This window comes from Urocitellus parryii, chromosome 7, assembly GCF_045843805.1.
Source record: "Urocitellus parryii isolate mUroPar1 chromosome 7, mUroPar1.hap1, whole genome shotgun sequence".
Lineage (NCBI taxonomy): Eukaryota > Metazoa > Chordata > Mammalia > Rodentia > Sciuridae > Urocitellus > Urocitellus parryii.
Window position 1 is genome coordinate 130,857,572 of NC_135537.1, and position 15,723 is coordinate 130,873,294.

General features: G+C 37.9%; 1 pseudogene; it reads right to left on the minus strand.

Moving 5' to 3' along the window:
- Positions 1 to 7,907: 7,907 nt before the first annotated feature.
- On the minus strand, positions 7,908 to 8,853 carry LOC144256233 (olfactory receptor 3A1-like; annotated as a pseudogene).
- Positions 8,854 to 15,723: the final 6,870 nt, after the last annotated feature.

Genomic DNA, 15,723 nt, shown 5'->3' on the forward strand with positions numbered 1-15,723 from the left:
GGCCTCACAATCTATGAAGTAGGTTGTAGCGGATACATCTGATGTCCTGACTTATGTCTGCTTAGCCTGTCATCTTATTTCAGCCATGACTGGAGTGGACAGTTCCCTGTAAGCTTCTGGTCATTGCAAGCCTACAGTGTGGCCTCTTCCCTGGGATCCTCTAATGCCCTGAATAATGGGGGAGTGTATTCCATCTCAGCACAGGTGGGGCTCAGAGATGCAGAGGCAGCTTGACAATGGGACTGGGAAAGAATGGATAAATGTTTACCTGCTTCTTCACACAATCCCAGAGGGCACTCTGTATGTGCTTGCACAATTAAGTCTCTGCTGTACATAGCAGGGATTGGGGTAGTGTGCCCCACAGTAAGGCACGGGTCTTCTTTCTCTGTCTTCCTGTCTTCATAACTCAGTCTTATACCCTGGAACCATCTTTCAAATAAATAACCCCAGCCTTGCTCCCTGAGATGACTTCTTGACTAAAACTCACACACACACACACACACACACACACACACACACACACACCTTGACAATCTTGTGCTAGACTCTGCTTCGGCAGCACTGGGAGTAGTCCTAGGAAGCATATTCTTGAGGTGGAATTCCAGAATATATTCACCATGGCTTGGGGTAGGTGGAGTTGGTGACAATATGTGATAGATAACATAATAATCACTAAGACTCACTGGTGGCAGGTAGGGGTGAAGGACAGGTGGAGGTGAAACACTAATATATAAGCTTTAGCATTCTAATGTTGTGAGAACCACAACAATGATCAAAACTGTAGAATTTTAAGAATAGGGATGGAACATTGGAAGAAAAAATACTTAGCTCAGGTTAGCCAATTATCAATTCAGGGTTTGTAGTAAAAGCCATAAATCTTCCAATGGAACATTTGGTGAGATATGACTGTTCTGCAGCTATAGGCACATGGTGCTGAAAATCAGAGCTACAAGGGAGACTGAGTGTATAGCTTGGGCAAATCTGCTATGCCCTGGTAGGGAAGATGCAAGACTCCGAGTCCTGGGATGGGCGTGTCTGAGTGAATAAACAGAGAATTTTTTATCCTGACTCCCCTAAATCCACTTCCTGAAGTCAGAGCACCTTCCCCCTTCCTAGAGAAAGCAGCTTATTTTTGCCTGAAGACCAGGCAAATGCCGCCTTTGAAGCAGATCTCTCATGAGGTTATTCTTGTCTTCCTCAAGAACTTCATCCACTTCCCTCAGTGCCTCCAAAATAATTAAGATCAGGTCTCAGCATTCTATGAGAAAGGAAATCCCATTCAATAAATCAAGAGGAAATAATTTACTGTCTGCAAATGGCCTCTGAGTGACAAACTCCTTACCCAGTAGGCACAGCTCTAGGGGTTTCAGTCCCTGTGCTTGCTCCAGGCCGGCCCCTCGATTGGTCGCTGCAAGAACAGCTGGCCGGAAATTGTATTGGTGGCTGCCTGTAATCTGCTTAGCTACTGCCTGAGTATATATACATGGTAACTGCACAATCAGACTTGCTTCCTGCTTGATCTCTGGAGGTCTTGAATAACGACTCTGCAGCCACACTCTCCTCTACCCTGTTTCGTGGACCTCCTTGCTGGACAAGAGAGAGCCCATGCAGTTAGAGACCTTGAGATGGAGATATTATCTGGATTAGCCAGGTGGTGCCTAAATGTCCTCACATGTGTTCTTAGAGGAGAGAAGCAGTGGGTATTTGACCACAGATGAGGAGAAGGCAATGTGTTGATAGAAGTGGGAAATGGAGTGTTGTGGCCACAAGTCAAGGAATGCTAGCAGCCACTAGAAGCTGGAGGATCCAAGAAAGAGATTCTCCTTGAAGCCTCCAGGAGCTGGCCTTGCTAGCACTCTAAAATGAGTTTTATAGGAGTCACTTCAGACTTTTGGCTTCCAGAACCAGGAAAGAATAAGTTTTAGTTGTTTTAAGCTATTAAGTTTGTGATGATTTGTTATAGTAGCAGTAGGGAACTGATTCACTGATGATACATCCTGCTCTAAGTTACTCTTGTTTGCAGAGGAACAACTGTAAGAGTGGATCATGAGGACCAAGGGATGGGGTTGAATGTAGAGATACATAAGGAGAATTAATTGACATAGGAACATGTTTTCATGGCTCAGGATTTAACCTCCTGGTAAGAATGCCAGGAAATGGTCCCAATAAACTGCTGAGATGTTTCCTTGAAGCTTGGAAAGATGATGGTGGAGATGTCAGCCCGGCTTTTGAAGAAGACTGAGGAAGGAGTTAGAAGGCTCAGAGGATACTAGAGATCTTATATAGGATCAGAGGAACCATTGCCTGATTAAGTTAGCTGGGAAAGTCTGGAAAAACATTCTATTTACTGAAAAAAAAATAAGAAATGTTCTGGTGAAGGGAAAAAAGTCTCTGACAAACTCAGTGTTAGCTATCTTATAGTTTAATTTTCATTTGTCAGTTGACTGGGGATGTTGAGCATCTTTTGCATATTTACTGGTCATTTCTATATCTTCCTTGCTAAAGTGTCTTTAAATGTCTTTTGTTCATTTTTACTGAATTTTTGTCTTCCCCTTATAACTGTGAGAGGATCAGAGTTTCCATCTAGTATCATTCACCTGAATAATTCCTACAGAATTTGCAGTTCTATTAGCAATAAATGATAAATTATCTTAGCTTTCTTTGATCTGGAAATGCCTTTACTTTTGTCTTCAATATTAAAGGACACTGTCCCTGGGTATATAATTATATTCAACAGTATTGTTTTTGTTTGTTTTGGTACCAGGGATTGAATCCAATGTGCTTTACCTCTCAGCCATATACCTAGCCCTTTTTATTTATTTATTTATTTTAAAATTTTGAGACAAATTGTTGTAGCGTTTCTTAGGGCCTCGCTAAGTTGCTGAGGCTGGCTTTGATTCTTCTGCTTCAGTCTCCTGAGTTGCTGAAATACCCAGCAGTATTTAAAAAAAAAAAACACATTTTGAAGGACAAGGACAGCTGGCCTGTAATCTGCTTAGCTACTGCCTGTTCCATGATTTCTCATGAGCAACTGAGCTGTGAATTAGCTCATTGTTCCCTAGTATGTAATATGTCTTTATTACTTAGATTTTCAACACTTTTCTCTTTTTGTTCAGATTTCAACAATTTGACATTGATGTGGCTTAGTGTAGATTTCTTTGTTTTGATTTTTTGTTCATTTGTTTGCTTTTGCAGCACTGGGGATTGAAACCAGGGCCTTGCACCTGCTAGGCAAGAGCTCTGGTACTGTGTTATAGCCTCAATCTTAACGAGAACTTCTTTGTGTTTATTCTGTTTTGTATTTGTTTAGTTTCTCATAACATGCATATCTTTCCTCAAATTTGGAAAATTGTTAGCCATTATTTTCTCAAATATTTTTTTCTGCCTAATTTTCACTCTCCTCTCCTGGTTCATTTTTACTGAATTTTTGTCTTCCCCTTATAACTGTGAGAGGATCAGAGTTTCCATTTAGTATCATTCACCTGAAGAATTCCTATAGAATTTGCAGTTCTATTAGCAATACATGATAAATTATCTTAGCTTTCTTTGATCTGGAAATGCCTTTATTTTTGTATTCTAATTCCTCATGTGCTGGACTTTAAAAATATTACCTTATTTGTCCTTTGAAAAACTTTATTTCTCTTTGTGCTTCACCTTGGATAATTTTTCTTGATCTTCCAGTTGGCTTACTCTTTCTTCTGTCATATCCATTTGACTGCTGAATATGTTCATTAAGATTTTATTTAGGAAATAATTTTTTAGTTTTAGAATTTCCTTTAATTATCTCTATTTCTATACTAAGATTTGCATAAATTGAAAACATGGTTTTTTAATAACATGGATTTTTAGGGTAGTTATAATAACTGCTTTAAATATTTGTTAATTTCGGGCTGGGGATGTGGCTCAAGCGGTAGTGCGCTCGCCTGGCATGCGTGCGGCCCAGGTTCGATCCTCAGCACCACATACAAACAAAGATGTTGTGTCCGCCAAGAACTAAAAAATAAATATTAAAAAATTCTCTCTCTCTCTCTCTTTTAAAAAAAATAAAAATAAAAAAAAAATAAATAAATATTTGTTAATTTCAACTTCAAGTTCATTTCAAAGTTCGACTTGCTATATTTCTTTTTCTAGAGAATGTGTTCCATTTTCTTGATTCTTCATATGTTAGGAAATTTGGGGTTGTATTCTGGACACTGAATATTAAGTTACAGAGATTCTAAATTTGGCTGTTTATGACTGTATATTTCAGCAGTTAATTCTCTTGGCTGGGCTTGACTACAGACTCACTTCTTGGGTGGCAGTTCTGGTTTTAGTTCAAATATTTTTTCTTTGGCTAAATAGATCATGTATATTATATATGTGATCAAGCTTGCATTTTACTGTGATGAGACAATTACTACCAACTGAAAAATTAGAACACACACAAAATAATATTTAGATACATCAAATATTTGACATTTAGACACATGTAGAAGTACTAGAAAAATATCACTGACACATATTTATACAGCATTTAAATGGAAAAGTCTTTTTTCCTAAGCATGACATGGAACAAAGAAGGTGAAGTTCACAGAAATGTGAAACTTAATTTGGGCAGTAGATGCTCTAAACAAAATTAAATATAAATGGGAAATTGGGGACTATATTTGCAACATATATGGTTAAGAGTTACTATCTTAAAACCTGAAGAGTTTCTATCAATCATTATAAGTATTACATATACATATATGAAAACATTTACTTCACTATGTACAATTTTTATGTACAGTTAAAATAAATTTAATTGAGATAAAAATTCAAAAATTTAAAAAGTAAACTAGCCCAAAGTGGGGAGGGAGCTACAGACAATTTGCAAAGAAGAAAAAATACAGCTATCAGAAACATATATAAAAATCTATCTAACCACACTTAAAAACAAAGAAACTTAAATCATAAAATTATCCGATATTTTATCTAATTTCCAAAGATAAAAGATATAACACCCATAAAGTCAGAGATGTAAACTAATAGGCATTCTCATACATTGCCATCCAAGATGTAAAATGGTGTGTATTATTTTGGCGAAAGAGAGCCAGAATACTTACCCAATTTTTATTTTGCATTGTATTTCCTTTATCATACATGTCATCTGTTCTTTTCAGTTGTATGGAGATAATTTCAGATGTATAGAAAAGTACATAAGTATTGATTTCTGTATTTTTAGCAATTGCAAAAATAGGATGTAAGTTTAGTTGCATGGATGGAGTTTGGTTAAATATATATAAAATGGAATATTAATCAGCTTTTAATATGGATAAGACAGATTTGTAGGTTTATGTAAAGAATTATACTATGAAATGGGAGAGATAAAAGTAAATTGCAAAACACTATGATGTTTGGAAAACATTTGACTGCTAAATATGTTCATTAAGTTTTTATTTAGGAAAGTGTGTGTGTGTATGTGGTGTATGATTGTGCATGTGTATGTTCTGGAAATTTAACAACAAATTCTTAACAGTAGTTACTTTTTTGTTGTGGCTATGTGTAGGAAGGTGGCGATGACATTCTGTAATGTGTGAGTTTTTCCAACATGTTGTATTTCATATTCCATGAAAAACTTAAGTCTTGAGATATTTTTACTTTGGAATTAAAAAAAAAGAGGAGAAAACAATTACAAAGGAAAAGAAATCTCTTGAGTGGTTAAAGAAACCCTATGATCCTGGAAGGTGAATGGAGAGCTGGAATTTTCTTTGTGATGCTGAACCCAGTTACTCTGCTTGGCTCTAGTGATGATGGTGGAGAGAGTCATCCCTTGAGGCCTGAGATGAATGGCCCGATGGGAAAAAAAAATGCTAGAGGCATGGGGCTCTTGCAGGCAGAGAAGATACTCCCTTTCCTTGCAAGGCCAAATACTGGTGGGAAGACTTGATGGTGGAAGACATGGCGACTCTCAGCGTTAACAGATTGAGACAGCCCTTCTGTTCACTCAGGATAGTGCAACCAGAGGACACCAGTGAACCAGAGAACCGTGATGATTACCTCGTGCCTTCTGCCAGGTACAGGCCCAGAGAAGGGAAAGAACTTATTCAGGGTCACAGATGCTGTGGATGGTAGAGGTGATGACCTGGGAACCGTGTCATGTCACAGTTCTGGCCCAACACTTTTCTTGACCCTTGAAGGAAGCTCACACTTTTGTATCCTTCAAGTTTATCTGATGACTCAGAGAATCAGGAAAGACCCATGTTTTCCCTGTTCTTTGACACTGTTGGCAGGCAAAAATTGTAATTTGGGCAGTTGGTTGCAAACCTTGATGATATTAAAGATCTAAGTTGGTTAAAAATATCCAGGTCAAAATACTCTTTTCTCATCTTATAATCCTTCCTGACTTTCTGAAAGCATCTTAATCTAGAGAAGTGGAGAATGAGCTCCTGTGCATTCTTTAGCACATTCAGCAAATCTGAAAATGTTATTTTCTTTGTAGTAAAAATATGGTCTACAATGATGGTTTCAGGACTGCCAGAACTGGTTATTGTTAGATAACACAGTATGGGAAACGCACATCTTCCATCAATTTTCTCTCTCCTCTGATCTTTTAACAGTCTTAAGTCATCTTTTCCAGTTCCCCAATTCTTGCTCAATCCCCCACCATCTCTGGTACTTCATTTGGTCCTCTCCAATACTTCCTTTCTTTCTTCTCAGCCTCCTTTGCTTGCAACTCTATCCTGTTTCCTCCCTATTCCTCATTTTTAATTTTTACTTTATTACAAACTTTCCATCTCCAATCTTGTTTTTCTTCTCTCTTCCATATCTCTTGCCTTCTTCTCTTTTTAATCCTGCAAATCCCTTCACCCATATCCAATCTCATGGAGAAACCAAATCATAGGTGCAGGTCAAAGAAAAGATTTCAAGAAGTGAATAAAGAAATATCAATAGCACCAGAGAGTTGCCAGGAAGGGGCCATCAGTACTGAAAAGGATGCTGGAAGGAAGATAGAGCTAAATAGTGGCTGGACTAATGTCTGGAAAACAGGAAGCAGGATGAGCCAATGTTCCAGGTCAGAGCCATACTCCCCTACAGACAATGGGAAATTTAGAGAAACTAGTCATCATGTGACTTGCATTTATAGTTATAGATTGTCTCAGCTGTGAGGGTTGGCCAATAAAAGTGAGAATTTAGGGGGGAAATTTCATAACGAGTAATCTGGGATTGCTGAAATACTTAAAAAATGTTTAGATAGTTAATTCTTTTCAAAAGACTTGACGTGTACGGGGAAGGATGGATGCGGGAAATCCATTTCTGTATCATAAGACATATCATACATATGAAGTTTGGCATTTGGAAATATGTCTGTGAGCTGTACCAAGCTTCATATTACTTAGAGTTATTAGAGACTATGTAGCTGCATAGCTTTCCTTTTGCCTCTCTGTGTCTCATGAGATCTTTGTATCACAGGAAAAACTACTTTTTTTCTGTTTTGTTTTACTTTCTCGGGTTATATTTCATAAACAGCACAGCCATATCTGAACTTGAGGGAAAAATATGATCTCTTGGCAGGGTTCGGCAGGGGTGGGAGTTCTGAAATGCTTTTGGAACCCAAACCATAACTGAGTCTATGTCCTTCCACTTAGGATATGAATCTATAAGCATTTGCATGTTCTTACATTTCACCTTTACTCAGTAAAGGGAAGCCACAGTAACTGAAGTTATAATTTGTTGAAGGGACTGGCCTGATGGAATCTATAAACCCATTGTCTATAACTGGGTAGGGCTTCTTTGGGAAATGATAATTATCCCTTACAAAAAGTCCTCAAGTTCAGGGAGATAGAAGTTGTTCTGTACTATTTGGGCTAGTTCTTGGCTCTAGAGGATTTTTTTCTTTATCCCCCCCCAAAAAAAACCCACAGGGAGAAGAGACACTTGAGACTTCCTTAAACCAGTGACCACCTCCCCAGGACCACCCTCCAGAGGGCAGCCTGCACATCAGGGTTCCTGAGGCTGTAGATTATTGGGTTTAGCATGGGGTTGATGACAGTATTAAAAATTCCAACAGCTTTATCCTTATCTGAAAGTTTGGCTGAACCTAGTCTCATGTAGTTAAAAATACCAGAACCATAGAATATGGCAACCACAGTGAGGTGGGAGCTGCACGTGGAGAAGGCCTTCTTCCTGCCCTCAGCTGAGCGGATTCGCAGGACTGCAGCTGCCACATGGATATAGGAGGTGACAATGAAAACCACAGGGGTTCCTGCCATTATGAAACCCACAGCGAAGAGCAGCAGCTCGTTGAGCTGGGTGCTGGAACAGGAGAGCTGGAAGAGCTGGGGGAGGTCACAGTAGAAGTGATTGATCACATTGGGGCCACAGAAGTTGAGTGTGGATATGGCCACAGTATGGGTCAATGCATTGGTGAAGGCACAAGCCCAGGACACAGCCACCAGTATCCTCTGGACTGTGGCTCATGCGGGTGCTGTAGGTGAGGGGCTGGCAGATGGCCAGGAATCGGTCATAGGCCATAGCAGTCAACAGGAAGCAGTCCACCCCAACCAGCAGATGGAAGAAGAAAAGCTGTGTGAGGCAGGCTCCATATGGAATTGTACGCTTGTGGGACACAAGACGACCCAACATTGAGGGAATAGTGACAGTGATGCACCCAATGTCCATCACGGATAAGTTCCCCAGGAAGAAGTACATGGGGGTGTGGAGTTTGGGTTCCACCAAGATGGCTGCCAGGATGCTGAGGTTGCCCCCCACTGTGACCACATAAGCAAGGAGGAAAAGTACAAAGATCACTGGCCATAGCTCTGGTGTCTCCACCAATCCCAGCAGGATGAATTCGGTAACTGCTGTTCCATTGGCCCCAGATTTCGGCTGCATGAGTTCCTGCAGGGAAACACCCAAAGAAGAAGAAGAAAAAAAAAATAAATCAGTCCTCTAAATTGGCTTATTTAACCAAAAATAAGCTTTCTGTATTCCCAGGCCTCTACTAAATTCCCTCTGTCCAAGAAAGGACTTTTCTGTTCCCCAGGCCACACTGTATTTAACTCCTTCACTACATCTACTTCAATACCTTTACTTCTTGTGAGGTACCAGGACAGGTGACATTTACCACTCTGGACTTCCTTCCGTCCACTAGCTGAAATAATCTATTTGTAGGATTAGGAGGCATTAAAACCCTTGAGAAAAATAAATAAGCAAGAAGGATACTTCTGGTCTGAATACATAAGAGTAAATCTAGCACTTTCTCTTCTCAGATCTCATCCTTTACCAAACCAAGCAGGAGAATAAACATATAGATTCTGTCTTCAAAGAAACAATTAAATATCTAAAACTCCAATCTATAAAATAGAATGGAAAGATTTGAGAAGAGTGGAGATCAAATAGGAGAGTGGTAAGAAGTGGAGAGAGGGAATCCATGGCCGTCAAGAGCTAGATGAGTATAATTCTGTGAATAAAAGGGGGCAGTCAAAAGGACCAATACTGAAAGAACTTGTTTGCAATAACAAGAGTAGGGTACAAAGTTTTGCATCATTTTTTTTAGAGTTGCATTCAAGAAGCAGAGGAAGGGCTAAATGAAGAATCAAATACACAGACAAGTTGTAATCTAATACACAGACTACAGATAAGGCATAAGATTAAAAGTGAGAGAGGAAAATATACCATAACAGCTCCAAATTATGTGTCAACATTGATCATAGACTGATAAAGGCTAAAATAAATTCTCTCCAACTTGAAATCACAAAGTGAGTTTCTGCTAGGCCAAAACATATTCTTAGACTCTCCTGACACAAGTAGCTTACAAATATTTAGTTTAGCAATAACTCACTTCAGTCAAGGATTCAAAACCAAGAAACCACAGGATGGATACAAGGATTCTACAAGAAAAAGAAAAGAAAGAAGAAAAATAATAAAAGGTAGAATTCAGCCCATGGGAGGATCTTGCCATGGAATGGATGAAAATTGTGATCAAACATTTCAATCTATCCAAAAAAAATCTCAAGGAATAATTTTCCTTTATAAAACAAGAAGACAGAATAAAAATATAAGAGCTGAGGGAAGAGGTAATAAAAAGAACCTAAAATATGAGCTTGAAGAAGACAAGAAAAATGTTAAAGAAAATTTATAATAACTACAGGAAGAAAAGCAAAATTAGAAACAGCACAATGAAAAAAATTCAAATAGATTCAGGAACAGCATTTTATAAAAAGACAAATGAAATGAAAATAGAGGGAAAATTATAAAAACAGGGCTAGACAAAGGATATTCAGTAGTTGTAAAATTGGAGTCACTAAACAAGGAAAGATAATGGAAAAGACCAACAATTTAAAGGCAAATTTCAATGAGAAAACATTTCAGAAATAAGAGTGTATTTGAATCTACAAATTGAAGGGGCAAAATTTATATTGAATGTTCTAGGAAAAATTTATATTGAATGCCAGTATTGTTATATGTCATTATGTTATTACTGATGATTAAAAAACAAAAAATAACAACAACGAAAAACAAAAACAAAGAATAGGTAACTAGGAAGAGACAAAAACAAACACACACACAAATAAAATCAAAACAGTCAAACTAAAAAACCCACAAACAAAAACCTCAGATCAATTCTAAAGGAAAAAAAATTAAGATCTTTTCTCTCTTTGCTCCAAAATAGCATTCAAAACAAAATCTTTCCCTCCCACCTCTCATCCCTGTTTACTGTAAATATTCTTCTCAAGCTCTTCCTCCCTACCCTGTCCTTGTTTACACCCCTTATATCAAAGGAGTCATTTGGTATTTGTTTTTTAAAGATTGACTAGCTTCACTTAGCATAATCTGCTCTAATGCCATCCATTTCCCTCCAAATTCTATAATTTTGTCATTTTTTAATGCAGAGTAATACTCCATAGTGTATAAATGCCACATTTTTTTTATCCATTCATCTATTGAAGGGCATCTAGGCTGGTTCCACAGTCTTGCTATCGTGAATTGAGCTGCTATGAACATCGATGTAGCAGTGTCCCTGTAGCATGCTCTTGTTAGGGCTTTAGGGAATAGACCGAGAAGGGGAATAGCTGGGTCAAATGGTGGTTCCATTCCCAGCTTTCCGAGAAATCTCCATACTGCTTTCCAAATTGGCTGCACCAATTTGCAGTCCCACCAGCAATGAACAAGAGTGCCCTTTTCCCCGCATCCTCTCCAGCACTTATTGTTGTTTGACTTCCTAATGGCTGCCAGTCTTACTGGAGTGAGATGGTATCTTAGGGTAGTTTTGATTTGCATTTCTCTGACTGCTAGCGATGGTGAGCATTTTTTCATGTACTTGTTGATTGATTGTATGTCCTCCTCTGAGAAGTGTCTGTTCAGGTCCTTGGCCCATTTATTGATTGGGTTATTTGTTATCTTATTGTCTAATTTTTTGAGTTCTTTGTATATTCTGGTTATTAGGGCTCTATCTGAAGTGTGTGGAGTAAAGATTTGTTCCCAGGATGTAGGCTCCCTATTTATCTCTCTTATTGTTTCTTTTGCTGAGAAAAACCTTTTTAGTTTGAGTAAGTCCCATTTGTTGATTCTATTTGTTAACTCTATCGCTATGGGTGTCCTATTGAGGAATTTGGAGCCCGACCCCACAGCGTGTAGGTCATAGCCAACTTTTTCTTCTATCAGATGCCGTGTCTCTGATTTGATATCAAGCTCCTTGATCCATTTTGAGTTAACTTTTGTGCACGGCGAGAGATAGGGATTCAGATTCATTTTGGTGCAAATGGATTTCCAGTTTTCCCAGCACCATTTGTTGAAGATGCTATCCTTCCTCCATTGCATGCTTTTAGCCCCTTTATCAAAAATAAGATAGTTGTAGTTTTGTGGATTGGTTACTGTGTCCTCTATTCTGTACCATTGGTCCACCCGCCTGTTTTGGTACCAGTACCATGCTGTTTTTGTTACTATTGCTCTGTAGTATAGTTTGAAGTCTGGAATCGCTATACCGCCTGATTCACACTTCCTGCTTAGTATTGTTTTTGCTATTCTGGGTCTTTTATTATTCCATATGAATTTCATGATTCTTTTATCTATTTCTACAAGATATGCTGTTGGGATTTTGATTGGCATTGCATTGAACTTATAGAGAACTTTTGGTAATATCGCCATTTTGATGATGTTAGTTCTGCCTATCCATGAGCAGGGTATGTTTTTCCATCTTCTAAGGTCTTCTTCTATGTCTTTCTTTAGGGTACTGTAATTTTCATTGTATAAATCTTTCACCTCTTTTGTTAGGTTGATTCCCAAGTATTTTATTTTTTGGGGGGATATTGTGAATGGAGTAGTTGTCCTCATTTCCGTTTCAGAGGATTTGTCGCTGATATACAGGAATGCCTTTGATTTATGCGTGTTGATCTTATATCCTGCCACTTTGCTGAATTCATTTATTAGCTCTAATAGCTTCTTTGTAGACCCTTTTGGGTCTGCTAGGTATAGAATCATATCATCTGCAAATAGTGATAATTTAAGTTCTTCTTTTCCTATTTTTATGCCTTTAATTTCTTTTGACTGTCTAATTGCTCTGGCCAGTGTTTCGAGGACTATGTTGAACAGAAGTGGTGAGAGAGGGCATCCCTGTCTTGTACCAGATCTTAGAGGGAATGCCTTCAATTTTTCTCCATTCAGAATGATGCTGGCCTGTGGCTTATCATAGATTGCTTTTACAATGTTGAGGTATGATCCTGTTATCCCTAATTTTTCTAGCGTTTTGAACATAAAGGGATGCTGTACTTTGTCGAATGCTTTTTCTGCATCTATTGAGATGATCATATGGTTCTTATTTTTAAGTCTATTGATGTGGTGAATAACATTTATTGATTTCCGTATATTAAACCAGCCTTGCATCCCAGGGATGAATCCTACTTGATCATGATGTATAATTTTTTTGATATGTATTTGAATCCGATTCGCCAGAATTTTATTGAGGATTTTTGCGTCAAGGTTCATTAGAGATATTGGTCTGTAGTTTTCCTTCTTTGATGTGTCTTTGTCTGGTTTCGGAATCAGGGTGATGTTGGCCTCGTAGAATGAATTTGGAAGTTCTCCCTCTTTTTCTATTTCCTGAAATAGCTTGAAAAGTATTGGTGTTAGTTCCTCTTTAAAGGTTTTGTAAAACTCTGCTGTATACCCATCCGGTCCTGGGCTTTTCTTAGTTGGTAGTCTTTTGATGGTTTCTTCTATTTCCTCTATTGTTATTGGTCTGTTTAGGTTGTCTATATCCTCCTGGCTCAATCTGGGCAGATCATAGGACTCAAGGAATTTATCTATGCCTTCACTATCTTCTATTTTATTGGAGTATAAGGATTCAAAGTAATTTCTGATTATCTTCTGTATTTCTGAAGTGTCTGTTGTGATATTGCCTTTTTCATCCCGTATGCTAGTAATTTGGGTTCTCTCTCTTCTTCTCTTCGTTAGCATGGCTAAGGGTCTGTCAATTTTATTTATTTTTTCAAAGAACCAGCTTTTAGTTTTGTCAATTTTTTCAATTGTTTCTTTTGTTTCAATTTCATTAATTTCAGCTCTGATTTTAATTATTTCTTGCCTTCTACTTCTTTTGCTGTTGTTTTGCTCTTCTTTTTCTAGGATTTTGAGATGAAGTATGAGATCATTTATTTGTTGGTTTTTTCTTTTTTTGAGGAATGAACTCCAAGCAATGAATTTTCCTCTTAGAACTGCTTTCAATGTGTCCCATAGATTCCGATATGTTGTGTCTGTGTTTTCATTTAACTCTAGGAATTTTTTAATTTCCTCCTTGATGTCTTCTAAAACCCATTGATCACTCAGCAACCTATTGTTCATTCTCCAGGTGATGCTTGCTTTTTCCTTTCTTCTTTTATCATTGATTTTCAGTTTCATTCCATTATGATCAGATAAGATGCATGGTATTATCTCTACCCCTTTGTATTGTCTAAGAGTTGCCCTGTGACATAGTATATGGTCTATTTTTGAGAAGGTTCCATGTGCTGCTGAGAAAAAAGTGTAGCTACTTGATGTTGGGTGGTATAGTCTATATATGTCAATTAAGTCTAGGTTGTTAATTGTGTTATTGAGTTCTATAGTTTCCTTATTTAACTTTTGTTTGGAAGATCTGTCCAGTGGTGAGAGAGGTGTGTTGAAGTCTCCCATGATTATTGTATGTTGGTCTATTAGACTCTTGAACTTGAGAAGAGTTTGCTTGATGAACACAGCTGCACCATTATTTGGGGCATATATATTTATGATTGTTATGTCTTGTTGGTGTATGGTTCCCTTGAGCAGTATGAAGTGTCCTTCTATATCCCTTTTGATTAGCTTTGGCTTGAAATCTATTTTATTAGATATGAGTATGGACACTCCTGCTTGTTTCCGCGGTCCATATGAGTGATATGATTTTTCCCAACCTTTCACCTTCAGTCTATGTATATCTTTTCCTATCAAATGCGTCTCCTGTAGACAGCATATTGTTGGGTCTTGTTTTTTGATCCATTCTACTAGCCTGTGTCTCTTAATTGGTGAGTTTAAGCCATTAACATTTAGGGTTATTATTGAGATATGGTTTGTTCTTCTATCCATATTTGTTTATTGATGTTACTAAACCTGATTTGTTATCCTCTTTGACTACTTTCCCCCCTTTACTGTCCTACCTCCCATTGTTGGTTTTCAATGTTATTTTCCATTTCCTCTTCCTGTAATGTTTTTCCAAGGATTTTTTGAAGAGATGCTTTTCTAGCTGCGAATTCTTTTAACTTTTGTTTATTGTGGAAGGTTTTAATTTCATCTTCTAACCTGAAGCTTAATTTCGCCGGATACTCGATTCTTGGTTGGAGCCCATTGTCTTTCAGTGTTTGAAATATGTTATTCCAGGATCTTCTAGCTTTCAGAGTCTGTGTTGAGAGATCAGCTGTTATCCTGATTGGTTTACCCCTAAATGTAATCTGCTTTCTTTCTCTTGCAGCTTTTAAAATTCTCTCCTTATTCTATATGTTGGACATCTTCATTATAATGTGTCTAGGTGTGGATCTCTTATGATTTTGCACATTCGGCGTCCTGTAGGCTTCTAGGATTTGGGATTCTGTCTCAATCTTCAATTCTGGGAAGTTTTCTCGTATTATTTCACTGAATAGACTGTTTATTCCTTTGGAATGGAGCTCTGTGCCTTCCTGTATCCCAATGACTCTTAAATTTGGTCTTTTGATATTGTCCCATAATTCTTGGATGTTCTGCTCATGGTTTCTTAGCAGACTTGCTGAGCTGTCTATGTTCTTTTCCAGTTGAAATACTTTGTCTTCATTGTCTGATGTTCTCTCTTCTAAGTGATCTACTCTGCTGGTAGTATTCTCAATTGAGTTTTTAAGTTGGTTTATTGTTTCCTGCATTTCTAGAATTTCAATTTGTTTGTTTTTTATTACCTCTATCTCCCTGTGAAATTGATCTTTGACTTCCTGGATTTGTTTGTCAATGTGATCTTTCATTGTCTGATTTTGCTGTCTCATGTCTTCCTTGAGACTCCAGATCATCTGAAGCATATGTATCCTGAACTCTTTATCTGATATTCCATCTGTTGCAGCTATTACCTCTTCTAAAGTTGAGTTGACCTGCATTGCTTGTGGTCCTTTCTTTCCTTGTCTTTTCATACTGCTCGCGTTTCTTTCTGCTTGGTGCAACTGTTGTGTTTTGAAATTTACCCCCATTTATTTATGTTGCTCTTGTATACTTGAAAAGTCTCCCTTGCAGGTGCGGGCGGCG